Source organism: Bos taurus, chromosome 15 (genome assembly GCF_002263795.3).
Source record: "Bos taurus isolate L1 Dominette 01449 registration number 42190680 breed Hereford chromosome 15, ARS-UCD2.0, whole genome shotgun sequence".
Classification (NCBI taxonomy): Eukaryota; Metazoa; Chordata; class Mammalia; order Artiodactyla; family Bovidae; genus Bos; species Bos taurus.
Window position 1 is genome coordinate 74,530,439 of NC_037342.1, and position 27,245 is coordinate 74,557,683.

Sequence of the window (27,245 nt, forward strand, 5' to 3'; positions counted from 1 at the left end):
GCATGCCTAGAGGGACCCAGGACGAGCTCCTGATTCGACTGGGAGACTTGGTGGATCTTCAGGGCTCCCAGTGAGCAGGCTCACCCACACAACTGAGGGTGGTCAGCGCATACTCCAGGCCTCTGCCTGAGCTCTGTGTTGCTGATGGCGGCTCCCGCTCCCTGGGCAAGGAGTGAAGATTAATTAAAGTTGTCAGAGCTTAAGTAAAATCACCGATGTCAATTTCCTCCCTCTGGTTCTTGCTGTCAGAATAAATTGGATGGTCATTACCTAATACTCAGCCCTATTTTCCCAATATTTCATGGGCACTGACGTGCTGATGGGAAACAGGGAAGGTGAGGCCCTTCAGAACAGGGCAGAGGGGCAGCTGCATGGGGCTGTGCTGTCCTGGCACAGGGTCCCATCTCAGGCCTCTCTCTGGGACTGTGGCCTCAGGAGTGGGCTCAGAGGACAGTCCCAAGGGCCAGGGATTGGGCTCTGTCCATAGAGGTCACTATTCTGATCCAAATGAGACCAAAATGCCTCTGTTTGCTGATCTGTAAAATGGAGATGTTGTGCTTTAGGTCTGCCTATCTCCCCAGAGTGTTCATGGGCTCCACTACACCAGGGCTTACAGTCATTCACCTCTAACCCCCAGGGCCTAGGACACCACGAAGAGTGGGGATTTAATATATTTTTTGAACTAACATATGCAATAAAATCAAGCATGGGAGGGATCCAGAAATAGCCAAAGTAATCCTGAGAAAGAAGAACAAAACTGGAAGACTTACTCTTCCTGGTTTCAAAACCTGCTACAAAGCTACAGTAATCAATACAGTATGGTGTTGGCATAAAGACAAACAAACATATAGACCAGTGGAATGGAACAAAGAACCTAGAAATAAAGGCTTGAACATACTGTTAAATTATTTTTGACAAGGGTGTAAGACCATTCACTGGGGAAAGGACAGTCTTTTCAACAAATATGCTGGGAAAATGGAATATTCTTCTGCAAAAAATGAAGTTGGACTCTTACCTAACACCATATACAAAAATTAACTCAAAACAGATTAAGGACCTAAATGTTAAATGTAAAACTCTTGGAAGAAACCATAGGACAAAATCTTCATGACATTGGATTTGGCAATGATTTCTTGGATGTGACATCAAAGGCATAGGCAACAATAGGAAAAAAATAGACAAATTTGACTTCGTGAGAACTAAAAAGTTTTTTTGCATTAAATGTTACCACCATCCACAGAGCAAAAAGTCAGCCCACAAGGTGGGAGAAAATATTTGCAAATAGTATATTCGGTAAGGGGTTAATATCCAGAATATATAGAGAATGCTTAAAATTCAGCAACAGGAAAACAAACAGCCTGATTCAAAATGGGCAAAGGACTTGAACTGACATATCTCCAAAGAAGATAAACCAATGGCCAACAAGCACATGTGAAAAGATGTCTTCTTTTCATCACTGATTATTTAATAATCTTTTTATCACGAGTCATTAGGGAAATGCAAATCAAAACTACAGTGAGAGTTTGTACACCTACATCTCACATTAGGACCTCACGTTAGAGACCACATCCATTAGAATGGCTACTGTATAAAAGGGAAGTGAACAAACAGAAGTCAAGTGTTGGCGAGGAGTAGAGAAATTGGAACACTTGTGTACTGTTGGTGGGAATGTAAAGTGGTGCAGCTCTGTGGAAACCAGTGAGGAGAGTCCTCAAAATCTTAAACATAGAACTATCATATGACCCAGCAATTCCTTTTCTCAGTATATTCTGAGAAGAATTGAATGTAGCGTCTCAAAGAGGTATCTGTACACCCGTGTTCGTAGCAGTATTATTCACAACAGCTAAAACTGTGGAAGCAACCCAAGTGACCATCAACTCATGACCGGATTACCAAAATGTGGTCTATACCTATATCATTCAGCCTTGAAAAGGACAGAAGTTCTGACACATGCCACTGCATGGGAGAATATTGAGGCCATTATGCTATGTGAAATGTCAGTCACAAAAAGACAAATACTGTAAGATTCCATCTACAGGAGGTACTTGGGAGTGGTGGTGGTTTAGCTGCTAAATCTTTTGCGATCCCATGGACTGTGGCTCACCAGACTCTTCTCTCCATGGGATTTTCCCAGACAAGAATACTAGAATGGCTTGCTATTTCTTTCTCCAGGGAATCTTAGTCAAAATCAGAGTCAGAAAGGATAATAATGGTTGCCAAGGACTGAGGCCGGTGGAGGGGCGTGGATGGGGAGTGTTAAATTGATGCAGAGTTTCAGATTTATAAGATGAAGAGTTCTAGGGGTGGATGGTGGTGATGGCTGCAGAACAATGTACTTGTACCACTGAACTGTGCACTTGACATGAAGTTGAGCAAACGCTGGGAGGTAGCGGAGGACAGGAGGACCTGGGGGCTGCAGTGGATGGCGTCGCAAAGTGTCCGACACGACTTAGCGACTGAGCAACGACAAAGTGCACTTTAAATGGTTAGGAAGGTAGACTTTATGTTACATGTTTTTTAACACAATTTTTAAAAAGAAAAAAAAAATCAAGCATGGAAAGCGCTTTGTAAACTCTGAGACTCGGCCTATCTTGGACATTTCCTCCTGGGATGGACCTTGAGAGATAAATATTGGGACCAGCCCTCAGTTTGCAGTGTAGATCATGGGACAGCACCTCCCAGGCGTCCGAACATCTTAGGCAAATATAAGAAGCAGGAAAGAGGAGAAGCCCGCCGTGACGGAAGTTTGTGTTTTTTCTTTCTAAACAGTTTGTAGGTCTAGAGAAGACACAGTGTCACCCTAGTTCCTGAGTCCAGCGGCACCACCCAGAGGGTCCCGCCTACGTGGGACAAGGATACGCCCCCTGGCTGCCTCTGGGAGGCCCAACTGGCTGCTCTCTCTGAAGTCCCCATGGTTCCCAGGGCTTCACAGTATTGCTTAATCCACCGCCCTCCTCCCCCACCCCCCTCCAATATAAGCAGCTTTTAATTTACGGGGACTCAATCGTGGCCCTGGGGCCTGAGCTAGGAATCAAAGCAAACAGGCATCATTTACCATAAACAGGCCTTTCCCCAGCGGGGTGTGCAGCCCGGGGACAAGGAAACCCCGAGATCCTTGGGCACTCACAATAAAAGCCACCAGCACACAGGGCTGCCAGCCAAAGCTCTGATCGAGAGGTTCATCGGCTCCTTCGAGGAGCCTCGCAGGAGCTGGGAGGGGCCGTGGACAATGCGGGGTGGAGCCCACCGACTGGCTGGGGAACAATGGATCTTGATCCATTCTGGAGACTCCACAGTTGTTCTAAGAACGTCCTGGAGATGGGGGCTGTGGGGGTGGGGGGGAGGTGGAAGGGATTTGGCTGGGGGCACCCCTCCCCCGCCCCCCTCTCCCCCTGCAGCTCCACAGCGTCCTGCGGGCCAGCGGCACGCTCTTAAGCAGCTAACAACCAGTTCTGATTAATGGTGTTTCCTGATTTCCATATTGTAAAGACTCCCTCCAAAGGCCAATTTCGAGCACCCTTTTGGTGGTATCGCAGATCACAGAACTGGGAAGAGGGGTGCAGACAGGGCATCACTGTACAGGGCTCCTGCCATGCCCTAAGCATAGACGTAAATAACCTCGTGGGCATTGATAATAGTACTTCCAAAAAAGGTACTAAAGTGCTTAGAAAATAAATGAGCTTTGATTATTTATTACCTTTGTTTTTAATATAGTGTGTTTATTTAGCTAGGTTCCTATTGTCTGGTTTGGTTGCTCAGTCATGTCCCATTCTTTGTGACCCTATGGACTGTAGCTCACCAGGTTCCTCTGTCCATGGGATTTTCCAGGCAAGAATACTGGGGTGGGTTGCCATTTCCTCCTCCAGGGCATCTTCCCAATTCAGGGTTTGAACCCAGGACACGTTCATTGCAGATTGTCTCCTGCACCACAGGCAGATTCTTTACCAACTGAGCATCACTAACTGCTTCAGAAAGTCCTGCTCTCGAAAGTCCCAAAAACATAACAGTGAGTCTCGTGAGCTGAAACAGCTTTGTATGAGTCAGTGTGGCTCCTGCGTATCGCCAAGGACGGGAGACCTGGGCCAGGCCTGTCCCAACCTCCTCTCCAGCCTCTGCATAGCACTGAGCAGCACCTGACCCTCCGGGAAGTGAGAGACTGCCCTTGGGTGAAGTCTGGAAGCTGATGGGGTGGGGAGGGGAGAAGCCAGAGTGGCCACTGCTTGGGCTCCAGCCCTGACACCCCTTGGCCTGGGCAGCCTGTTCCTTTCCCAGAGTCCCGCTAAGGTGGAGCTCTGCATGACCCCAGCCTCCTTTGAGGGGTTCCACTCCTCCTGCAAGCCCCCCTTTGGCAGCGGGGTATCTGACAGAATTGACCACAAGCCCAGCCACTTGGCCGTGGGTAGTTCTGACAGAAGCATGTGGAATCCCACAGCTTTATCACAGTGGGAAACCATTTTATTAAAAAAACACACATTCATTTATTTGTTTGGTTGCACCAGGTCTTCGTTGTGGCATGCGGGGCCTTTAGTAAACTCTTAATTGCAGCGTGTGGGATCTAGTTCCCTGACCAGGGATCGAACATAGACCCCCTGCACTGCAAGCATGAAGTCTTAGCCACTGGACCACGGGGGATGTCCCGGAAAACTCTGGGCTCCACGGCTTCTTCCGGTATCGCATTCTGCCCACACCACCCCTTGCCTGCTTACTGCTAACAGAATAACTCGGTTATACTGGTGTTTGCTAAGCTACCACAATGCAGCCTTAGGCGGGAGGAGCCTCTCCTATCCCCATTTTTGTAGAGGAACAGAGTGGGGAAGTCTCTCGCCCAAGGGCACACAAAGACTATGCTAATACAAGCCGAAGTCTGTTGTTGAAAGCAATAACAGAAAAATTTTACTTATATTTCCTACAAATAGTTAGTCCTCTTTTTGTGTGTTTGTACAATTGATCTTCCATTTGTCCGTACAAATCTGGTGATAAGAGTCCTGGGTTGGGGGACAGAGGAAAGCTTTGGGGATGGGCAGAGGGCCACACATACCAGGAACAGAAATTAGCACGTTGGCAAAAAAAAAAAAAAAAAAAAACAAGGAAAGTATTTTGGTCTTTCTTCCTCTGCCTGCTCCCCACTCAGGACACCCTTTCCCACTGGGGAAGTGGGAGTGTTTTCCAAGAGGCCTCGATCAGTGCTAGGTTTGAGTCCTAGCTCTCCCCACTTCCCAGCCGTATACCCTTGAGCAGGTCGGTTTTCCTGTCCGAGCCTCAGCTTCTTCATCTGTGGAAGGGGAGAGCTTAATTCCAGGCAGTGAGGGTGGTGATGAGAGTTAAAGCAATGCTCACTCAACACAGTGACGGCAGGGGCCTGTCCATTGCTTATTTATTACTATCAATAGTTTTAGGGTTCAGATGACCTGGGCTTTGGTCACTGTGGCCCGACTGCACCCCTACCCTGAGCCTCTAGTCTCTGTGGCCACCCCTTCACTGGCACCTCTAGCAGACTGTTTCTCTGGTCTTTTGACAGCAAGATTTAAAGCCCCATCTGGGTGCATTTGTTGAAACTATGAATGAAATTCTAGGGGAGCAGTGGCTCACCTATAGCTGCCTGGTATTGACGGAATAAATGCTCACATTTCCTGTGCTCTCCATGGGCTGTGGACTCTGTATCTGATCACTTTAAAAGGACCTGATATAGACGATCCAGGTTCAGAGGCTGACAGGGGAAAGAACACAGAAGATCACGCATCAGGTGAGATTGTCCTGGGGCCCAACCAGGCCTTGGAGCAGGGCAAACAACTCACACTGGCCTGGGGCATCTCCGCAGACTCAAACCATGCCTGGAAATGTGTGAAGGCGACCAGGAAGCCAGCCTGGTCAGGTGCCAAGGAGGCCTGGGGGTCCCTGGGGGCTGCCCCGGGTCTGTCTTCTCCATAGCTGCCACCCTGCCCTCTGGGTGTGAAGCCATACCCTTCACCCATGGGGCCGGAGCCTTGATGGGAACAGGAGCCATGAGCACAGTCTCTCCCTTCAACTGTGCCAAACAGACCTCTTCACCGCAGATTTGCAACGTCAAAGGCTAAGCTCAAGTCACCCTCACGGCCACCTTTGGGAGGTGAGTGAAAGGCCCACTTTACAGATGGAAAAAGAGAGGCCCAGAGAAGCCCACTGGGCTGGGCTGGTGGTGGCTCAGCTGTGAACTGTAGTCTCTCCACGTGTTCCAGGCCTTCTGATTCACAGGCTAGTGCTCTTGAAGCCAGGCCGCCACGGTTCCCACGAAAGTGACTGGGTGTGTGGCACTGGGCAGAGGGTGAATAACTTTGTTCTTCTTCTGCAGTGGCTCTGACCACCCCAAGTCTGGCAGATTTACAAGAACAGGCTTGTAAACTCAGCAACACCCCATAATCCTTTTTATGGGGACTGCTGCGGTAATGGACATTCATCAGCTCTCCCAGGCTAAGCATAGTGAGCCTTGGGGGGTGAGGGACAGAGGGGAGACATGCCGGCCCTCTACCACCCCCATCACTGGATCAATCATCCCGGGAAACCGCAGGACCAACAGGTTTCTGATCAATGCCAAGACCTTCAGCCAGGGGGCGCTGTGCAGCCAAGGTCGGAGAGAAAGCTACAGAGGTCAACAAAGCGTGGGAAACACCTGGACACCGGCACTGGCTTCATCTGTACGTCTCCCCAGGAGCTCGGGTGGGCCAGGAAGAGGGGAAGTTTTGTCTAACGTGCCAATTCCCAGGCTTCTCTCCAAACCTCCTGAATCAGAATCTCCGACGGTGGCCCGAGGAACGTGCCTTTAATAAGAGCTCCCGATGCAGCCGCCATCTCATATTCACAGGTTTAGGAAGAGGCAGAGCATAATGGCAGAAAAGTGCTAGGTACGTCAGATTTCTCATTTACTCACTCAACATTCTAACGAACTTGGCCCTGGTCTCGGGCGGGTGAGGCCGCCCTTTGCCGCCTCATGGGTAGGATCTGCCTTCACCTTCACCTGTGCAGTGAACTTGGACCCTTCCCTGCCCTCCCTGGCCACTGTGTCATCCTCCGCCAAATGGGAGGAGAGTCTGCGGTCCTTTTCAGCTCTGATACTGTTAGATGATTCAGTCGGGGTGTAAATAATTAACGAGGATGGCCTTGCTATCAGTTAGCATCTGGGCTATTTAGGGGACTTAGGACAGATCCTGGTAATACCCTGGGACTCCAGGCCGAGGGCCTTTCACATCCCTTTTCTGCCTGCCCACTCTCCCTGAGGGTGTGAGCTGTGCCCTTCAAGCCAGGGGAGAGCATGGTGGTGCTTCCCTCTGTCCACGTGAGCTCAGAAGGCCAAGCACTGGGGATCTGTAAGGCCTGAGGTGGACTTGACCATATCTTGAGGCCCCTAAACAGCAATATTGCTTGTTGGGTCTTAGACTGTGTTTCTTTTAGTTAGATTTGGGTTTTAACAGGTTGCCGAATGATAAGTCATATCTGAGTACTGTCTTCATTGTTATTTACTTCATACATTTCCTCAAATCCATTGGTTTTCTTTTACTTAAGGAAATTTATTTAAAAGGGAAATGTTATATTATTAATATTACTGTAAGTGTAAAAGTAAAATTAATTTTATGAAGAGAATAGAGCAATAAAGGTTAATACAAAGAAAACAAAACAAGGTGATTAAAACCGAGGCAGATCTAGAGTGCAGTGGTGGTCACAAGATCTACACTTGACAAAGTGCCGCAAAACTCTGCATGGCGGTGGTCTAGTTGCTCAGTCACGTCTGGCTCTTGCGACCCCATGGACTGTAGCCTATCAGGCTGCTCTGTCCATGGGATTTCCCAGGCAAGAAACTGGAGCGGGTAGCCATTCCCTTCTCCAGGGGATCTTCCCAACCCAGGGATCCAACCTGGGTCTCCTGCATTGCAGGTAGGTTTTTTTTTTTTTTTTTTTTTATCCACTGAGCCAGCAGGGAAGCCCGTTCATTGCACCAGTGTCGATTTCCTGGTTTTGCCCTTGTGCTTTAGTTACGTAAGCTGTAATCACTGGGGAGAAAGGTTCACAAGACCTCTCTCAATCATCGTTGCAACTTTTTCTGAATCCATAATTATTTAAAAGTAAAAAACCAAAAAACCCTATAGATACTTTCTTTTAGCCTGAGGCTGGCTGTCTCTCCTTTTAAAGAGGGATGGGTAAGAGTTGATGTCAGACATCCTAACCCCATACCAAGATTTTCTCCTAGACTAACCAGAAGGTTCGAGAGAGCTTCTGAAAAGAACCAACTTTCTCCCTGTGGGAGTCAAGATCACTAAACACTAAACCGTCTCACATGCTGTGAGTGGTGTGTATATCTGCTTTAGGAAACAGTGTCCCCAGCTTTGCCTCTGCTCGCCGACCTGGGATAGACAGCTCACAGCCTTGCTGCCTGGCTGAGAGAGAAGCTGCTTGTAGAGTATCACAGAGCTGCAGGCCCCAGCCCCACCCGGCCAGTGTTTTTCACGTCCAGGAACCCACAGACATGGGCCATGCTGTTGCCAGGCGCCTCCCATGAGCTGGCACAGAGCATCCTGAGATCAGGATGCCCGGGTCTCAGTTGCAGCTCTAATCAAAACATTACTCTGTGGTCTCCGGCAAGCCCCTCTCCTTTCTGGATCACTTTTTTTTGTGTCTGTTATATGGGATCTGGGTTTCCCTAGCTAAGAATCTTGAGAGGGCACCAAACCTCTTCAAGTTATAAGGCAACTACTGTCTGTGCGTCGTTCCAAGGAGACGGTCTAGGGTTATGCTCTCCAATCTAAGGCAACCAACCATCCAGGTTTGCCAAGGACCCAGGGGTTTCCCAGGGCAAGGGACCATCACCGCTAAAATCCGGAGAATCCTGGGCAAACTGGGATAGTTGGTTACCATAAACGTAATGGCCAGCAGACACGTGTGACTACTGAGCACTTGAAATATGGCTAGTCCAAATTAGATGGGCTCTAACTGTAAAACACACAGCAGATGCTGCAAAAGAAATAAAATATTTCAATAGTTTTTAATTGGTTATATGTTGAAATGATAGCATTTTGGATATATTTGGTTAAATAAAATATAATATTAAATTATTATTAAACTAAGTCTGTTTCTTTTGATTTTTCAAAAAATGTGGCTACTTAGAGGATTCCCTGCTGGCCCAGTGGTTAGGACTCACTCTTCCGTTGCAGGGGGCACGGGTTCAATGCCCAGTCAGGGAACTAAGATCCCACAAGACACGGCATGATCAAAAAAACTGTGGCCACTTAAAAATTTCACATTCTATATGGGTCTCACGTCTGTGTCTCACATTGCACTTCTACTGGACATCACTGCTCTAGAGCCTTCTGGTCTGTGACTCTCAAAATGCTCCAGCCCTTCTTGATCGAAACTGTCTAGGTTCCTTCCAAGTTAGTGATGGCACTTTGAGCTTTTCTGAGTAGCTGCCAGGCCCTCTCCTCCTGGAAAGCCCTTGTGTGAAGACACGTGCACGCACGTGTGCACGCGCACACACACACACACACACACACACGTGCACGCGCACGCACGTGGGCCACCACCCACCCCTCCCCTTTCCCGACGGCCCCCTTACCCTTGTCCTTTTGTTGAAAGGCACTCCTCCTAGCTCAGGCTGCCTCTCCCCCAACTCCATGTGATTTTCATTTGTCTAATTAAAACTAATCTGATAAAGGCAGGAATGGCAGAGATGCGTAAAAGCTCCAGTGAGCACAGGTCATGGCCTGATCTAAAGAGGGCGTCTTTGTCTCCCCACCCCCAGGCAGCAGCCAGCTGGGCAGCGGGTTACCCGGGGGAGCCAGCAGAGGAGCCGAGACCAGGGAGGGGGCTCTTCTGGGACAAACTGCATTGACATCGCCGGATTGATCATTTGCAAACACAACAAGAAAGAAGCTAAAAAAGAGAAAAAGTCGTGTGAAAAAGAGGGGTGCTCAGGAGTTAACTGTGGGCTAGGACCCTGGCTTCTCGTGCCTTCGTCTTTCCCATCTGGTCAGTGGCAGCGTCTGTGAGAGAGGAAGGGGGTTAGCCATTACCCTGGACAAAAAGAGGAGAGTCTGGTATGGATGACATGAGTCTGGTATCATATATCCAGGGACACCGAGCTTCCTCGGAGCCTTGAGATCTCCCCAGATCCACCTCTGGAGTTGTAGTTCTTCAATTTAAAACTCTCTACTTCTTCTTTGGTTGGTGAAGTTAGTCCAGTAGGGGAAAACCAAAGATGCTACTGATGAGTGAATTAACCAAGCTAGAAGCATTATTGAACAGTTGGTGGGTAACTGGGCCTCTGATGGAAATTTTTGATGGAGACAAGAGACGAAACAAGGAGGTCACACTTGCACTGGGGAGGCTGCCCTCATGTATGAGAAAAGCCAGGGAAGAAGATAGACCCACTCAATGGTCAGGCTGAGCAGAGCCAAGCAGGGGTCCTGGGGGTGAGAGTGGGGAGACAGCCAAGGAACCTCGGGTGTCGGGTGGGCATGAGATGAGGGCAAGACTAACGGGAAGAGGCCTGTGCTCTAGTTGGGCATTCTTACACCAACCCTTTGAACCTGGGCAACTCAACCCACTCCCTGGACCTCACCTTCCTCATCTGTAAAATGGGGATGATCCCTGGGTCTGTCTCTTTACTGAACATAAAATTCTAGGACTGGAAGCACCAGAGAGGATTGGGTGAGAATTCCAGGTGCGAAGAAGGGTTGGGGCACTCCTGGGAGGACCGAGACAGCTGTCAGTAGGGAGGACCCGTGGTCAGCAGTGCTGGGAGGAGCAGTTCTCCAACGCTGGGGGAAAGCGACCCAGCCCTCCTGCTCATTCCAGTCCATCTCAGGGCAAGGAAGGCCCGTGGCCTCGCTGGGGTCTCAAACAAGCAGCCGTATTGTGTGTGCCCAGCTGGGGTGCGGGCCAGGGCGCGTGTCATGGGAACAGCCCCTCTGCTTCTGAAGAGAGGAGCGAGACGTGGCCTCAGAGGCCTTGCCCGGCGCCTCTGTTCTTTGCTGACAGGCGCAAGGCCACTTCCCTAGAGCCCCTTTCCGGCCTTCTTCATCATCTTCCCAAGGCGAGCGGAACCCCGAGTCAGAGCTGACTGTGCGGGGAGGACCGGCGGGGAGGTCAGATCTGGGTTCTAGCAAAGTGTTAAAGATGACTTCTGCCACTTCTAGTTCCTTTCTACTGGAGCTCAGTCATGCTATAGACCCTGTCACACCAGTGTGGATTCAACTTACGAAAATCAGGAGGTTCACCAACGCCAACCATGGTGGGCTATACTCCTTGCCTTGTTCTTTCGACCTGCCAATCCGTAAGTGGTTGTGAAGGCTGTTGTGCACCCAAAATTGTGCCTCAGTGTTTGCGGACGTGCATAGCTTGCTCTTCTAGCGTTGGAAGATACTCCGTATGGACTGCACCCCAGATACGGGTCTTCTCTGCAAGGTGTCTGGGGTCAGGTGTCTCCCTCCCATTGTGTGGCCTTGCTTTCTCTTCCTTACAGAATCATTGCCATCCAACACTATCTCACACATTGACTTACTTGTGTACCTGTGTACTGTTACCCAAGCGCATGGCTTCGTGAAGAGCAGCCCTGAGCTTGTCCTATTTTCCTGCTGGATCCCTGACCCCTAGAAGAGGCCAGTCACCCGGCAGGCAGTAAAGAGACGTTTGTTGAATAAATGAATGTGGAGACAGGTGTGCTGCTCTCGTGTGGGACATTCTAGAATGGTAGGAAGGTGCGATTAAGCAGAGCTATTATTTGGGCTGGCATCAGCCATCGGTCAGGGATCCGGTGGGAAACAAGGGACAAACTGGGACAGGTTAGTTGAAGTCGGTTGACCCAAGGGCTGTTAACAAAGGCCCAGTCAGTGTCAAGGGCATGGAAAAGTGACAGAAACACAGGGGTGAGGGAGAAAGGTGTGACCCCGGGGACACCAAGGGCAAGGCAGGGTGGGTGCGGTTAGTAGAATCACAGGGAGGGCAGCCTGATGGGGGCTGTGGGCTTTGGTTGAGAGTTAAAGATGACCCTTGGTGACCTTGCAGGGTGAGAGTCAGGGAAGAAAAGCTCAGCGTCCCCTCCTCCTGTTCTTCCTCCCACACCTGTGGGCTGAGCCCAATCAAGCCAGAAGCCAGCAGAGCCGTTCACACAGGAGATGGGGTCAGAGGGAGAGTCAGCCTCATGGGGCCCAGGCAGGGTAAAGGGGATCTGGAGGGATAAACAGAGAATGTCCAGCCCAGCTGGTAGAGGGGGACACGGCTGTGCCTGTGACTACTGCTACGTAACAAATCTCCCCAAAACTCTGGTTAGAAACAACCAAGATTAGGTTAGTATCTTTCATGGTTTCTGTGGGGCAGGGATCCAGGAAGTGCTTTGCAGGATGGTTCAGCTTGTAGTGAGTGGTGTGGGTGGGGCGGAGGGTGGTGGCTCTCACAGTTACAGATGGACAGTGAGTGCAGCCAGGGTGGCGAGGGGCTAGCGAAACTGGGAGGGAGCAGGTATCTAGGATTCTTCTAGAAACCTCTGGCCTCTCTGTGTGGTCTGTCCGTGGGAGCTAGACTGGGCTTCCTTGCAGCATGGCAGCCTTGTTGTGGAGCAAGTCTGGCCCGGGACTCAGGGCTTCAGCTAGAGCCTGCTTAGTGAACCCAGCATAAGCACCGTCACCTTCATGACCCGCCCCTGAGTCAGAAGGTGTCGTGTAGCCTCACTTCTGCTATAGTCTAGTGGTGACGAGTCTCTAAGACTGGTCCAAAAGCAAACGGGGGAGGCTATAGACCCCACCGCTTAGCGGGAGGAATGTCGAAGAATTTGAAGAACTGTTTCCAAAGGTTAGAGAGTGTGGAGGCACTTGAGTTATAATTGAGTATCATTTGGGTGCTTGCCAAAGAAGGCTATGACATGGTGCTTGGTGGAGACAGGGATGGGGCGGAAAGTTCCAACATGGTTAGGAAGTTGGATCTGTTGAATTTCTCCTTTTCAGGTGCTAAAGGACAGGTCAAAGAGCATCCAACCTGGGGAGGCAGAACCCTTCCCTTAGTCTCCAGAGATTCTGGGCTCCCTGAAAAGAGAAGTTGGTCGATAGGGGCAGAACCGGCACGCACAGGTCTCTGGGGCTGCTCATCCAATGCTAGACAACCAAAGGCCAGTTGCTTTTGGCTCATTTTCCTCCCACATTCCCCTCCCAGACACCAGTAGCCTCCCTCCCTGGAAGGAAGGGGGAGAGAAAGGCAATTTGGAGACTATCAAAGCGAGTGGCTTTCACTTTCAGGGAGCAGGCTGGGGAAGATTGCTTCCAGGTGCCTCTCGGGGCCCCTCCCAGCCCGGCGGGGGCAGACGGTGGGCCTGGAGGCAGGGGCAGCGGGCCTGGGGGCTGGGTGAGCTGCTCTCTGGACCCGGTGTCTTTTTCCAGAGCTGTCAGGGAGGCCTGCTTCTTAACCAGGTCTCAGCTCAAAGGTCCCCTCCTCTCTCATCCCCTCAACCAAATCAGCACCTCTGGCTCCGTGCTTTCTAGAAGAGCAGCCCTCAAACCCAGTTCAGACGGCCCCACTTGGGCCTGACTTCTGGGGTAAGCAGTCCCTGGCTGAGGTGGTATGCCTACTTGGAGAACACACCTGCCCATCTGGACAACACCCAGGGTTCTGGGAACTCTGGATTCCCCGTCCGAACATTCTGAGCCCGCTTCCCTGGGTCTGTCCTCCGAGGGCTAGCTCTGCTCCTTGTGTGGGCACCCGCAGTCCTGAGGGGCAGCCCAAGGGTGGCCCTGTGGTGTGTATGGCGTGGGTGCTGGAGGGCAGGGACAGAGCTTTGATGGGTCCATACACACGCACGTGAGGCCCCTCAGGATTTGGAGCAGAGATAGGGTGGGAGAGAGGGGGCGTGGACGAGGACCTTCCTTTGCACTAGTGCGAGGCCCACAGATACCAGGGGCCTCCTGGACTTCTGTCTCATCACTCTATTTCCATTTATTCCTAATGCTTCCACTGTCTGACACCCATCACTCCTTTTCATTTTTTCTATCCCCTTCTCCAACTGGAATACATACCCAGCAGGAGCTGGGGCCTTGGGTTGCATGCCTGCTTGGGAACTGGGGTCCCTTCATCTCCTTCGCATGAGGTAGGTGTTAGTTTATAAGAGGGTCCCAGCAGGAAGGAGTTCAGTTCAGTTCAGTCGCTCAGTTGTGTCCGACTCTTTGCGACCCCATGAATCCCAGCACGCCAGGCCTCCCTGTCCATCACCAACTCCTGGAATTCACTCAAACTCAAGTCCATCGAGTCGGTGATGCCATCCAGCCATCTCATCCTCTCTTGTCCCCTTCTCCTCCTGCCCCCAATCCCTCCCAGCATCAGAGTCTTTTCCAATGAGTCAACTCTTCGCATGAGGTGGCCAAAGTACTGGAGTTTCAGCTTCAGCATCAGTCCTTCTAATGAACACCCAGGACTGATCTCCCTTAGAATGGACTGGTTGGATCTCCTTGCAGTCCAAGGGACTCTCAAGAGCCTTCTCCAACACCACAGTTCAAAAGCATCAATTCTTCGGCACTCAGCTTTCTTCACAGTCCAACTCTCACATCCATACACGACCACTGGAAAAACAATAGCCTTGACTAGATGGACCTTTGTTGGCAAAGTAATGTCTCTGCTTTTGAATATGCTATATAGGTTGGTCATAACTTTCCTTCCAAGGAGTAAGCATCTTTTAATTTCATGGCTGCAGTCACCATCTGCAGTGATTTTGGAGCCCCAAAAAATAAAGTCTGACATTGTTTCCACTGTTTCCCCATCTATTTCCCATGAAGTGATGGGACCAGATGCCATGATATTCATTTTCTGAATGTTGAGCTTTACGCCAACTTTTTCACTCTCTTTCACTTTGATCAAGAGGCTTTTTAGTTCCTCTCCACTTTCTGCCATAAGGGTGGTGTCATCTGCATATCTGAGGTTATTGATATTTCTCCAAGCAATCTTGATTCCAGCTTGTGCTTCTTCCAGCCCAGCCTTTCTCATGATGTACTCTGCATCTAAATTAAATAAGCAGGGTGACAACATACAGCCTTGACGTACTCCTTTTCCTATTTGGAACCAGTCTGTTGTTCCATGTCCAGTTCTAACTGTTGCTTCTTGACCTGCATATAGTTTTCTCAAGAGGCAGGTCAGGTGGTCTGGTATTCCCATCTATTTCAGAATTTTCCACAGTTTATTGTGATCCACACAGTCAAAGGCTTTAGCATAGTCAATAAAGCAGAAATAGATGTTTTTCTGGAACTCTCTTGCTTTTTCGAAGGAGTTCAGTTCAGTTCAATTCAGTTCAGTCACTCAGTCGTGTCTGACTCTTTGCGACCCCATGGACTGTAGCACGCCAGGCCTCCCTGTCCATTACCAACTTCCGGAGTTTACCCAAACTCATGTTCATTGAGTCGATGATGCCATCCAACCATCTCATCCTCTGTTGTCCCTTTCTTCTTCCTCCTTCAATCTTTCCCAGCATCAGGGTTTTTTCAAATGAGTCAGCTCTTTGCATCAGATGGCCAAAGTGTAGGAGCTTCAGCTTCAACATCAGTCCTTCCAATGAACACTCAGGACTGATCACCTCTAGAATGGACTGGTTGGATCTCTGTGCAGTCCAGGGGACTCTCAAGAGTCTTCTTCAATACCACAGTTCAAAAGCATCAGTGCTTTGGTGCTCAGCTTTCTTTATAGTCTAACTCTCACATCCATACATAACTATTGGAAAAACCATAGCCTTGAATAGATGGACCTTTGTTGGCAAAGTAATGTCTCTGCTTTTTAATATGCTGTCTAGGTTGGTCATAATTTTTCCTGAATTTTAATTCCAAATCACCCAGGTTTACAGATGTGCAAACTGAGGCCCATGGAGAAGGGACTTGCTCAGGTTACCTAAGTAGTATATACGTGTGCTTAGTCCCTCAGTTGTGTCTGACTGTTTGCAACCCCATGGACTGTAACCTGCCAGGCTCCTCTGTCCACAGGATTCTCCAGGCAAGAATACTGGAGTGAGTTGCCATGCCCTCCTCCAGGGGGGTCTTCTGGACCCAGGTTGCTGTGTTGCAGGCAGATTCTTTACCGTCTGAGCCACCAGAGAAGCCCTAAGTAGTATGTGGCATGTCATAGGTGATGATGCTGACTCCTAAAAGCATGATGTTTATTTTTCGGCCAATTGACTGAGCGACCCCACCCAGACCCAACCAGTGACGGGGGCCACCTCTAAGCAGGCAGTTCCCAAAGTGGAATGTGTTAAAAAATACAGGTTCCCTGCCCCGTTTGTCTTGATGCAGGATGTCTGTCCTGGCACCAAGATGTCTGTGCTCCCAGCATGTACCACAGTGAGAATGGGGGATGCCCAGCATTGGGAGGGACGGCAACCCTGGGCTTCAGCTGTTGGTGGTGGAAAGTCCTTCCAGAATCCAGTGCCATACCTCGCTCAGTCTTTTGAGGGAGGACGTGACGCTTTTAGGCGAGGGTGCCTGTCCCCAAGTTCCAGGTCTCAGAAGGCCCGATGCCCCCAGGAGGGCAACAAATGGGCGTGGGGAGGCGGTGACCTCTCTCTCATGCCCCCTGCTCTGTCTATCTGAGCTGTTTTTATTTTTGTCATTATTTCATCCTCTTCTGAACACTTTTTCCTCTTTTGGTCCATACTTTTCATCTGATGCTGAGTCAAAATTGATACATTTACCTTTTTTCTGTGTGTAAGAGATGCCCACTTGATAAAGGCCCCATCCTTCTTTTCCTTCTCCCCAGCTGCTGCCTCACACCCAGAGAGAACCATGCCATACAGAGAGGGCAGGGAACCTGAGTTTCTGACCCCAGCTCTGCTATGAGCACGTCGCTACATTTTCTGCATCCTTAAATGACAAATAGCAGCTTCTTCCCTCCCAAGGATGGCGTGATGGGTGTGATCATGAAAGCAAAACTTCCTGGAGAACCAAAGACGCTGCCTGTCACAGGGATGATGCTTCAGCTTAGCAATGACCCCCTGAACAAACACATCCGACTCAACTCTCTGCTTTGAGTGGGCATCCCTCAATACATGGAAAAAAGTAAATACGTGGATTTTGACTCAGAGTTAGATGAAGAATATGGACCAAACCTCTCATGTCATTCCTACTTTCTGCTACCTCCTTTTCTCAAGGGCGTTTGTTTGCATCTCTCATCTGCTGGGGAGATGTCCAGGCTGCATGTGCCCACCTCTGAGGCTTGGGACTTGTACAGGACAATATAGTACAGTGGTTAAGATCAAGGCTTGAATCCAGACTGTACAAGTTCAAAATTTGACTCCTCGCATTTCTTAGCTGTGTGACTTTCGCCAAATTATTTAACCTCTCTGTGCCGTGGGTGATTAGTGATGCCTGCCGCAGACTCAGGATGGGGCCCATATGTCTCTCAGCTCCTTTGACAAAAGTAAAATCTCCCCTGAAACCACACCTCACACCAGGTTCTGTCCAGATTCTTAGTCTTGGAAGCAAGAAGCTTTCCTATAGAACTGCAAGCAGAGAGGCCCTGAATGAAGATGGGGCAGGACTTGCTCCACAGGGATTTGGCTTCCCTTAGAGCGGGAGTGTCTACACTGGCTCCCAGTCTATTTACCCTGAGGCAGTGGGGTTGGCCCCCAGGCCTCGTGGCCAGCAGCTGGGGGAGATTAGACTGCATGGGGCCCCCCTCCCCAGCCTGTCCTTTGAACCCCCTGCATACATTACTGATCCCTGAGCTGTCACTGTGGCCGGGCCACATTTCTAATGTGTTTACAAGGTTCCTCGTGGTTCCTTCCTCCCCAGAGTTTCTGAGGCCCTCAGTTTTCTCTGCTTCTTTACCCGCTGCCAGCCTCCCCCCCCCCCCCCACACCTTGTTAAAGCCAGTCTTCATCTGAGATCCCAGGAGAGATGGCGTGAGAGCTTCCGCTTGGTGGTGTCCTGAACACAGCCTCTGCTGACCCCAGGCCTCTGAGTGGAAGGGGAGATATGTCTGGGAGCTATGGGGCCAGTGTGTGTGGGTTCAGGCACGACTCTGGGGGGATGGGAAGAGCAATTAACATGACATCTGTGGACTCCCCTGGTGGTCCAGCAGTTAAGAATTCGCCTGCCAGTGCTGGAGACACGGGTTCGATCCCCGGTCCGGGAAGATCCACATGCCTCAAGGCATCTAGACCTGTGGACAACTACTGAGCCTCCTTCCCTTCCTCCAGCTGGTGTTCGGCCACAGGGGCGTAGCTCCCACTCCCTGCAGCTAGAAAAAGCCCATGTGCAGCAACGGGGACCCCAAATAAATTTTAAAAAATGGCATCTGTGAGTGCCATGGCGACAAGGAGACTGCTGGAGATTACAGGTGGGTGATGGCGCAAAGAAATGGAACCGCCGTGGTTAATGGTGAGGGGGGAGGCGTGACAGGCGACCCCATACACGTCACCATGAGTGACTGACAGAGCTGGCCCCATGGGAATTCGTGGGCTGACCTTGCACCTGGGTGACAGCGGCAGCGACACAGAGTTGGGAGACAAGGGAGCAGCTGAGAATGCGGGCTGGTGGTGGGCGCAGGACCTCAGACGGTGCTGGGGGGTGGCTGGGTGGCAGGCGCCCAGACTCCGGGCTGCCTGAAGCCACGGGTCGGGGGCCTCCGGCGTGTCTCTAGGGGACATTGTCCATGCCGGAAAGAGAAGAGCGAATGTGTTTTCTCCGCCTGTTAAAAGTGATTCTGAGCGAAGGGGCTCGCGTCCTGGCTGGCGTGAGCCTGACTCCGCCGTGTCAGAAGCTGATTTTTCACAGATGCTGAAAAGTTAGGAAGTGTAATTACGGGGAAATTGCACTCAGGCAAACGAGTACAAGCCAAGGGCTGCCAGGCCCCATTCCTCACCTGAGCCCCCTGATTGCGCCCGACAGCCCCACATCTGTATGTGCTTTGCAGCCGGGAGAGGAAAGAAAGCGGGAAGCGGAGAGGGTTTGGGGCGGAGAGGGGGGTTGTGGGGACCTTCGGCTTACCCTGCCCGCTGCTCCCCCAACCTTCCTCGGGGAGGAGCTGATGGAGGGCGAGGCTTGGGGGCGCATTCCTGGGTTCCCAGGGCCTTCCAGGGTGCCCACGACTCCTGGGGGTGATGGAAGGAGCTGGAGGAAGACGAGGAGGCAAGCTGAGGGCTTTCCTTCCAACGTCCTCATCTCATCGGCGGGGCAGCAGAGACGGGTCACACGGGGGGGTCAGCAGGATGCAACCCTCCACCTCCAGACCAGCCAGGGCTCCTGTCGCACGCACACCCCCTCCCCAGCTGGGAGGCACAGGACTGACCGCGGGGCTGAGCCCACGTGTGGCAGGCAGCCCCTGCCCTCCGCCCAAGCCTCCCTGCAGAGCCACCCAGCCGCCTTGGCATTCCTCAGATTCCTCTCTCTCATCTTCACTCGGTTCCTGCCCCTTGGCACCTCCCTGCTGAGGAAGCTGGGAAGCTCCTGGCCAAGGGGTGGTGATAGTGGGGGCCCCCCAGTTCCTCCCGTGCTGCGGAGACCACTGCTCCATCCCACACGCCCCCACCAGCTCTTGTGTTTCGCTTTCCAGCTCCAGGGATGGTGCCAGAGAGTGGGGCAACCCGCCTTGTTCAGTCCCTCTTGGGCTGACTCAAGGGCACCCGGATGCTCACGGCTCCGGCTCCTTGCCACCAGGCACAGAGTTTGTTCCCCAGCTCCATCCTGGTAACCAGCGCCCTTCCCCCGAGCCTCCGAGGTGGGCACAGACAGACCCTGACTGGACCAATCGTCCCGCCATCCTCCTGGCCCTAGCCATCAGGTCAGGGGTGACCAGGAGAGCGCCACAGGGGAGTCACTAGGAGCAGGAACTGGCTTCATTCCCGTTGGAGCTGAGAGGTTGGGAATCCGAGGTTTTCTTTTTCCAAACAGAAGCCCATCTGCGGGGGACAGGGTAAGGGGGGCGGGGTGGAGGAGGGGAGGGGGCGGAGTAGAAAATCAGCATGTGTGAACTCTGGATTCAGCCCTCTCCACATCCCCACAGCTCCCAATTACATTAGCCAATGATTCTATTCTCTTCTACTCTATGGGCTTCCTAAGTGGCGCCAGATAAAGAACCTGCCTGTCAGTGCAGGAGATAAAAGAGATGCTGGTTCCAATCCCTGGGTCAGAAAGATCTCCTGGAGGAGGAAATGGCAAACCACTCCACTATTCTTGCCTGGAGAATTCCATGGACAGAGGAGCTTGGTGGGTTACAGGTCATGGGGTCACAAAGGGTCAAGAACACGACTGAAGCAACTTAGCATGCAGGCACGTTCTATTCTTTTCCATTCTGTTTGGTTTCAATACATTCAACCTGATTTCTGTCACTTGCAATCAAGAGACCTGATTCACGTAGCTGCCTCAGAGCTGGTGCTTGGGTGTCCCGGGAGGTACTGATGGGTACATTGGCAGGACTGAGGTAGGACCCGTACAGAGAGCATGGTGGTCACCTGTTGGACAGGAGGGCCTCGGTGGGGGCAGTGTGACCTGGTAGAAATTTGCTAAGGAGTAAGTAGTCAAGGCTATGGTTTTTCCAGTGGTCAAGTATGGATGTGAGAGTTGGACTGTGAAGAAGGCTGAGTGCCAAAGAATTGATGCTTTTGAACTGTGGTGTTGGAGAAGACTCCTGAGAGTCCCTTGGACTGCAAGGAGATCCAACCAGTCCATTCTGAAGGAGATCAGCCCTGGGATTTTTTTGGAGGGAATGATGCTGAGGCTGAAACTCCAGTACTTTGGCCACCTCATGTGAAGAGTTGACTCATTGGAAAAGACTCTGATGCTGGGAGGGATTGGGGGCAGGAGGAGAAGGGGACGACAGAGGATGAGATGGCTGGATGGCATCACCAACTCGATGGACGTGAGTTTGCGTGAACTCCAGGGGTTGGTGATGGACAGGGAGGCCTGGCGTGCTGCAATTCATGGGGTCGCAAAGAGTCGGACACGACTGAGCGACTGAACTGAACTGAAGTGGGCACAAAGGAATAATACAGCAGAACCCCAACACAGAAGCAAACGGAGAGCTGGAGTCCAGCTGCAGCCCCTGGAGAAATGCTTATCTGGGGGAGAGAGAAATCCCACAGTCCCCAGAGAGAAGGGACGCCTGGTGGCGGGTGGCCGGGGGGGGGGGGGGCGGGCTTCTGGGCCATGCTTAGCCCAGAAAGCGCACGTTTACTGCCCAGCTGAGAGTGGATGCTGGGATGCTCCTGCAGCAGCTGTACCAGGAAGGGAAGAGCCAAGAGCAGCCCAGAGAAGGTCTGAGCAGAAGGCAGCCCAGCGTCACGGTTCCCCACCCTGGATCTAGGCAGAAGTGGACTGGTGTTCGCCCAAGTGTGGGAAACACCATGGAGGAGGATGTGACCTGGGGCTGAACCCCGCTTCCCCTTGAGTCTTGGATCTGAGGAACTGTAGTCAGAGACATGACAAATGATGTGAGACACCAGACGTGGGCCAGCAGGCCCTGAGCAGGACCTCATGGGTTTCTGGCAGCCCCGGCTAACTGTTGCCAAACCCCAAGTGAAGAGGGATTGGGACTAACCTCGGCTATGCAGCTCTTTACTCTCAGGGAGGCTGTTGAGAATCCTTCGTGTCACTTGGCAGGGAAAGTTCCACTACCCAGAGGCAGCATGGTATGGAAGGAAGAATCAGCGTTTAGAGACAAACATTAATTGACTTGGAGTCCTGGCTCTGCCACTTTCAATCTCAGAGACCTTGAGCAAGTCACCTGATCCCTCTGAACCTCAGTTTTCTCATCTATGAAATGGGAATAATAGTATCTTCCCCATGTGGGATTAAATATCACAGATCTAAGGTGAATTAAATGAAGCCAACATATGTCAATTCCAGGCACTCCCCAAACACTCTCCTTTCCTTTTGTTTGCTGTGGTTTAAGCAAAACCCTTGAGTTATAAAAACCACCTCGGGAATTGTTAATCCAAGGTACCGAACTAGAAAAATGTTTACATCACTCCTTAGCACTCAGCTTCAGCTGATCGAGCAAGTAGCTCTCCGCCCCTCCCCAGCCCTCACCAGCCAGTGTTCAAGGCAGAATTCTTCTCGGGAAAGCCAAGTTTACCAAAATGGCACAAGACACAATGTCTTGAATAAAGCAAGATGATCTTGCTTAATTTGGAGCTCTTCAGGTTCAGCTATTAGCAGCGTCAGCAAGCTGTGCGGTGGGGAATTTTGTGGTGGTGAGAACCCACCCTACCTTACTTCTCATTGCTCCAGTTCCTCCCATACACCTTGGCCCCAAGCATGCCACACTCTTGCCTTGCAATCTTCCATGGCTCCCTCTTCCTTTGGAAATAAGTACAAAATTTTTTTTTTTTTTTAAACCTGGTATTTTATGGTACCCGCTGTCTGATCTCAGCCTACCTTTGAGCCTTATCTCCTGCTACTCTGCTTCTTACCCCTTATCCCCTGGTCCAGCTGAACTTCTCTTTTCCAGTCACACCCTGTACTTTCCAGCCTCTATGCCTTTGCTCAGCTTGTGCCTGCTGCCGGGTTTGCCCTTTTCCCCTCAGCCTTTGGAAATACGATTCCTTCTTCACAGCATCCAGCAAATCCCATCTCCTTTCTGAAGTTCCTCTTTTACCCCGAATCAGATGTGATCCTTTCCACCTCCTTTACACACTGCATCTCATCTTGTGAACTTCAACTTCAACAGTATGGAAACATTCCTGCCCCAAGAAGGACGGATCGCTTCCACTCGGGGTCTGCAATTGCTGTTCTCAGTATGCGGCTAGGATGAGTTGTTCAAGTGCCTGCATCCTCTGTCAGGCCACAGAGACGGGGACGCCTGGCCTTGCCCGTACACCTCTGCGCCCTTGTTGATGGATTCCAGCATGCTCAACCACAGGACACTGGCTAGTCCCATTCTCTGTATATATCTAACGTGCCTGGAAATAACAACCTGAGATTTGCTCTAAGCATAAGGTCAAGTCCACCCCTCTGCTCCTGGCAGCCAGGGGCCTTCATGTTCTGTTTCCCCTTCTTGCTGTCAAAACTCCTCTGCCACCAAGCAGTTAGACCTTGGGTAAGTCACCTCCCCATCTGAGCCTTGATTTCCTCCACAGGAAGATGGAGTTTGGCCAGAATCATCCTTAACATCACACTCAGGCTAACAATTCTCCTGGAAGACTCTTGTGGAGGAAAAGCAAAGCAATTGATAGATATATAGTCAATAATATTATAGTTAAAATAGTTAATAATACTTGAAAGTCGTTAAGAGAGTAGATTATAAATGTCCTCAGCACAGAAAAGAAATGGCAGTTGTGTGATGGGATGGAGGTTAAGGTTAAGCTGGTTAAGGCTGTGGCAGTCATCACTCTGCAGTGTGTAGGTGTATCAAATCAGCACAATACCCACCTTACGCTTACACCATGTTGGAACTTCCCTTGTGGCCCAGTGGCTAAGACTCCGTGCTCCCGATGCCAGAGGCCGGGGTTTGATCCTTGGCTGGGGAACTAGACCCCATATGCTGCAGCTATGGGTTCACGTGTCTCAACTAAAGATCCCGCATGCTGCAACTAAGACCTAGTGGAGCTAAAGAAATAATAAGTGTTTTTAAAAATTACACAATGTTATAAGGGTTTCCCATGGCACTAGTGGTGAAGAATCCACCTGCCAATGCAGGAGACACAAGAGACGCAGGATCGATCTGTGGATTGGGAAGATCCCCTGGAGGAGGGCATGGCAACCCACTCCAGTATTCTTGCCTGGAAAATTCCATGGACAGAGGAACCTGGCGGGCTATAGCCCATGGGGTTGCAAAGAGTCAGACATGAGTGAAGCGACTTAGCATGCACCATGCAATGTTATATGTCAATCGTATCCCAAGAAATCTAGGAAAAATAATGTTGGATAAATGCCTCGATGGTGGAGCTCTAAGCACCTCGACCGACATTTGAAGCAGACAAGGGTAACCAGGTTGGTGAAGGTATAGACAATGTTGGTAAGATTTATCCTTATCATTTATCAGGTATTACTGTGTGCGAGGCACTTCGTGTAAGCTATCTTGAATCCTTCCAGTAAATCTTTGAGGGAATATCAAAACTCACTTTATAGATGAGGAAACTGAGGTTCAGAGAGGTGATGTGCCCTTCTCATTATTCCACCAGCAAGCGGCCAAGGCAGAACTTGGAGCGAGGCCCAGTGGGCTCCCTCCCAGACTCCTCTGGCACATTTCAGGCAGGCCCAAGTGGCCAGAGCAGGCCCTGCCTGCCTCCCCTCCTGCCCTCTGTGGCTGTTTCGTATCCTGCCGGATTCCTGAGGTGTCAGGCCTCATTAGGGCCCGCGGCCCCAGCAAGCGAGGAGAGGCAGTTGACAGGTATACAGTCTGACCGCGGCTCCCTTCAAATTATCAAGCTGTCTTCAAGCAGGAACGCGCCGGGAAGCTGGGCAGAGGTCCCTGGCTTGGCTGCATAATCTGATGCACATTAAAAACATCTTTTGGACGCCTTTTCCCTGCTCATTCTCACTCTCCCGGCTTCTCTTTTCCTCCACCCAACAAAAGCTGATGAAGTGAGCTGCCAGTACAAGCTCTCCAGCCCAAGCAGGGTCTCGTTGATTGGACGGCCACCCAAGAACGGCTGACATTCTTGGTGTTTGGCTGGCATCTGGGTGAGAGTGCCTGTGACATGGGGCCACACCCAAACGAGTTATGACAGGGAACAGAAGTGCTGCCTCCTTCTCCAGTTCCCAGGAAGGGCTGCAGTTTTACCACAGGCTTCAGTAAAAAGCCTGGACTAATACTAATCATGAGTGGCATTGGATGAGTGCTTGATTTGGCGGCCAAACCTCTTTTTGAGTTCAGGGTGTTCCCCATCCCATGAGTCAGGGCTTGAGGAGGATGGCCTGCCTTCCACCAAGACCCTGAGAAAGCCAGAGCCTTGCTTTCCCAGGGGCCCTTGCCACCACGAGGTGGGCACGTGACCAGAGCCAGCCAATCTGATGCTCCTGCCCAGCGCTAATTCAGCCCAGGAGCAGAGGAGGGTCTGCTCCACTGTTCTGGGGCGGCCGGGCCGCAGGCAGCGGGCATCTGGTGCACAGGGCTGGGGGTGATACTCGGAAAGCTTCACTGGGTGAGTTCCGTATGCTAGTTTGGACTGTGGTTCTGCCTGCTAGTTCTGCCCTGTTTTGGCATTTTCTGACCCTAGATTTCCAGCCCTCCAGATGACTCTTGTGCAACTTCAAGGGCAACTTCTGTTGTTTTAATTAAGGTTCTCTGGATAGAACTCGCATGATGGCTGGTTTAATTCTTACAACCCTTGACATAGCTCTACTTATTTAGTCCCATGTTAAACACCAGGAAAGTGAGTCACAGAGTGATTCAGTCACACGGGCCATACAGTGAGAAAAAGCAGACTGTGGATTCAAACCCAGGCATGAGAGCCTGGGCTGTCAGATGCTTGGGCAAAGAGCCTATGGAAGGCCAAATGATGGCACCCAAAATGTTGGATATAATTAGGTTAAGGATCTTGATGTGAGGGGATTATCCCGATTATCTGAATGAGCCTATTTTAATTACATGAGTCCTATAAGAGAGAGATGAGTGCAATTGTGCGGTAGTTTGAGCATTCTTTGGCATTGCCTTTCTTTGGGATTGGAATGAAAACTGACCTTTTCCAGTCCTTTGGCCACTGCTGAGTTTTCCAAATTTGCTGGCATATTGAGTGCAGCACTTTCACAGCATCATCTTTCAGGATTTGAAATAGCTCAACTGGAATTCCACCACCTCCACTAGCTTTGTTTGTAGTGATGCTTTCTAAGGCCCCCTTGACTTCACATTCCAGGATGTCTGGCTCTAGGTGAGTGATCACACCATCGTGATTGTCTTGGTTGTGAAGATCTTTTTTGTACAGTTCTTCTGTATATTCCTGCCACCTCTTCTTAAGATCTTCTGCTTCTGTTAGGTCCATACCATTTCTGTCCTTTATCGAGCCCATCTTTGCATGAAATGTTCCCTTGGTATCTCTAATTTTCTTGAAGAGATCTCTAGTCTTTCCCATTCTGTTGTTTTCCTCTATTTCTTTGCACTGATCACTGAGGAAGGCTTTCTTATCTCTTCTTGCTATTCTTCGGAACTCTGCATTCAGATGCTTATATCTTTCCTTTTCTCCTTTGCTTTTCGCTTCTCTTCTTTTCACAGCTATTTGTAAGGCCTCCTTGGAAGAAGAGTTAGATAGCATATCTATAGAACATAGATAGCATATTCAAAAGCAGAGACATTACTTTGCCAACAAAGGTACGTCTAGTCAAGGCTATGGTTTTTCCAGTGTTTATGTATGGATGTGAGAGTTGGACTGTGAAGAAAGCTAAGTGCTGAAGAATTGATGCTTTTGAACCGTGGTGTTGGAGAAGACTCTTGAGAGTCCCTTGGACTGCAAGGAGATCCAACCAGTCCATTCTGAAGGAGATCAGCCCTGGGATTTCTTTGGAAGGAAGGATGCTAAAGCTGAAACTCCAGTACTTTGGCCACCTCATGCAAAGAGTTGACTCATTGGAAAAGACTCTGATGCTGGGAGGGATTGGGGGCAGGAGAAGGGGACGAGAGAGGATGAGATGGCTGGATGGCATCACTGACTCAATGGATGTGAGTCTCAGTGAACTCCAGGAGTTGGTGATGGACAGGGAGGCCTGGCGTGCTGCGATTCATAGGGTTGCAAAGAGTTGGACATGACTAAGTGACTGAATTGATAAGAGAGAAGTCACTCAGTTGTGTCTGAGTCTTTTCAACTCCATGGACTGTAGCCCTCCTAGCTCCTCTGTCCATGGAATTCTCCAGGCAAGAATACTGGAGTGGCTAGCCATTCTCTTCTCCAGGGGATCTTCCTGACCCAGGGATTGAACCTGGGTCTCCTGCAGGAGATTCTTTATCATCTTTAAACAGATTCTTTACATTCTGAGCCAAAAAGAACTAAGGACAGAGCAAAAGTCAGAGAGAAGAGAAGGTGCCACATGGCTGGTCTGAGGATGGAGGGAGGGGCCACGAGCTCAGGCATGCAGGCGTCCTCTGGAAACTGGCAAAGTCAAGGATACAGATTTCTCCCCAGAAGGAACCTGCCCTCCCAATACCTTCTTTCTAACCCAGTGAGACTGATTTTGGACTTTTGACCTACAAAACTGTATACAGGTTTATGTTGTTTTAAGACACTAAATTTGTGGTAATTTGTTATCTTAGCAGTAGGAAGCTCCCGGAGCTATAAAAATGTTTATGCCATTTGTAATTTCTGTTGAAGGTAGGCTATTGAGAAGACGGAG